Below are 2,787 nucleotides of genomic sequence, written 5' to 3' on the forward strand. Positions count from 1 at the left end.
CGACCAAGGAAGAGCCGATAATTCCCCCACCGAGCACTGGAGTCGACCCCATAGCTATGCCTGGAGGCTCTAGCCAGCACCATCGGTTCAAGAAATTGAACCGTCAGACCAAACCGTAAGTGCTATTGTGCTGTAGTTAATTTACTGTATTTTCTTTACTTATGTTGTTACTGAATAACTGATTTGATATAGTGCAAGGCGAGCAACAGATCTAGCCCCACCCGCTCAGACTGATCAGCGACCAGAAACTTGCCCTGGAGCGGTGGAGACGCCAGCGGACCAAAACCTGGAGTCCTCGAGTGCTCGGGAGCACACGGGGTATCCAATTGCTGCCCCTGGTGAGCTTCCTAGCAATGAGCGACTACCTACAATGGCGAGCGAATCGCCGATAGCTCCTTCAGCAACGGTGGAAACAGGAGCGGAAAAGCTGTCGAAGTCAAATGAATAGACGGCAGTCCCCGATTCTTTAGAGGGCATGGTTGGAACTGCTATCCGACCATCGAGCCCCAAGGTGGTCCCTCCGGCTACGATGCAGGAGGACGAGGTGGAGGAGATCATGCGCGATGAACCTCAACCTCAAGCAGTCCAGATCCTCCGAAAGCGCGGTGAAGAAATAGTTATTGTTGAAGAGGTGGACACCACCAAGGAGTTTAGGAGACTGGAGACTTCCCTTACTGATGTGATGAAATAGATCAAGGTGAATACTTTGTCTGGAAAGGTCCTAGTCATTTATTGGAATTGGTTAACAATAATGTCATCATATTTGTTGCAGGAAATATCTCAAGTTGCCGAGCAGCGCCGTCAGCTAATAAAGTGAATGGAGCCCCTTGCAGTGGAGAACGAAAAACTCAAATAGGCCAGGAACCTCTCAGAGAAGAATATCCAGTGAGCCCAACGCGAACGAGACCTTGCGGAGTCCAACACATGGGACCTAGAATACCAAAAGGGGTCCTTACCGAAAAGCTGGCGGCTGTGTCCGAGCAAGTGCGGAGCCAGTCCAAGCAGCTAGCCGCTATCTCCGACCAACTAAAATGTGCTTCCGAGAAGCTGGAGAGGAAAAGCGAACAGCTCAATAGTGTATCCAAACAGAAAGCAGGTATGGTACATCAACAAATGTACTTTAGTATTGCTGAACAGCCTCATTTCCGTTAACAACTGGTGTGCTTGTAGAGCAAGATGCTGAGCTCGGCCAGATGCGTCAGACCATCGATCAACTTCGCTAGGAAAAAGCAAAGGAAGCAGAGCAGGCGGACAAACTTGTTGAGGAGCTGAAAGGTGAATTCCTTCTGGTCGGTATCATTGTTGTAGTAGCTCCTCGTATAACGAATCATTGTAACTCTCGCAGGTTATCGTCATAAAGCCAAAGCATAATTCGACGTGCTGGTGCAGGAGGCCAAGGTCCAGAAGGAGAACTTTGATACTGTAGTCACTACAATTAAGCCGGTGCTTGACTGCATCAACCTGAAAACGGCCACTCAGCACGACAGCAAGCGGCAACACCCTGACACCGTCATTCAGAGGTGCAAGGCAGCATGGGAAAACTTCAAAACCTTCAACTGCGATGCCATTACTACCGTCGCTACTCATGTCCTTGCGGTTGTTCGGTCCCATTATCCGACCACCGACCTTCAGTCCATAGAGGGTGGGTTCGTGGAAGGACTAAGCGACGTGAAGACCCAGCACTTAGAGGATGAAGTGGAGGATGCAGCAAAAATGCTGGTCGGCGATGTAGATCTGTTTGGCGAGACAGATGGTGATGGCAGAGCTCATTAATCTGATTATAGAATACCATCTGTAAAACCTTGACTATGTATTAGAAAACGCGATAGCGCAAGAAACAAGTACTTATCAAATATTTGTCATAAGGTGCTTGTATATGTAATATATGCAGTTTGCTTGTAGTTCAATGAAATAATCTTCGAAGTTTCAAACCTGACGCGGTTATGCGTAGTTCAATTAACATCTGACCAGTTGGTCTGCTACTAGTCCCTATGGCCTTGGCCAGCCCATAGTCCATAACGTCGAGCGCGAAGCCCATGCACGTGTAGGAGTAACAGACATGACCTAGGAACCGCAGCCGACCACCCATGACGTAGAGCGCAGAGCCTATGGCACGTGTAGGGAAAAATTGGTGGCTGAGTCTTTTCCATAAAAAACAGCGCTGAACGTGTTCTGGTTGGTAGTTGTTATACGAACTTGGAGATAAAGGCAACACAAGCGGCGTTCGAGCAATGTATTCTATGTTGAACTCTTGGCCTTGGCTGACCCATAATCCATAATGTCGAGCGCGGAGCCCGTAGACATGTAGGCAAAACAGGTGTGACCAAGGGACCGCAACTGACCACCCATAACGCAGAGCGCGGAGCCCGTAGCACGTGTAGGGAGAAATCGGAGACTAGGTTGTCTCCAAAGAGAACAGAAAAGAGAAGATGTTGCTCTCCGATCAAAGAATGTTTTCGCTATATGGAAAACATGCTCGGCGATTTGGAGAAATCGAGTTTGGCGATTTGGAGAAATCGTGTTTGGCAATTTGGAGAAATCATGTTCGATGATTTGGAGAAATTGTGTTTGGCGATTTGGAGAAATCATGTTCGGCGATTTGGAGAAATCGTTCGGTGATTTGGAGAAATCGTGTTCGGTGTTTTTGGAGAAATCGAGTTCGGCGATTTGGACAAAACGCGTTCGGCAATATGGAGAAAATGTGGTCGGCGTAGTTACGGCAATTACATACTGGAGTTCGTTATGAAGTAGCATATAGCTCGGCGACCATAAGTGGTTGTTAATCCA

Source organism: Miscanthus floridulus, chromosome 3, assembly GCF_019320115.1.
Source record: "Miscanthus floridulus cultivar M001 chromosome 3, ASM1932011v1, whole genome shotgun sequence".
Lineage (NCBI taxonomy): Eukaryota > Viridiplantae > Streptophyta > Magnoliopsida > Poales > Poaceae > Miscanthus > Miscanthus floridulus.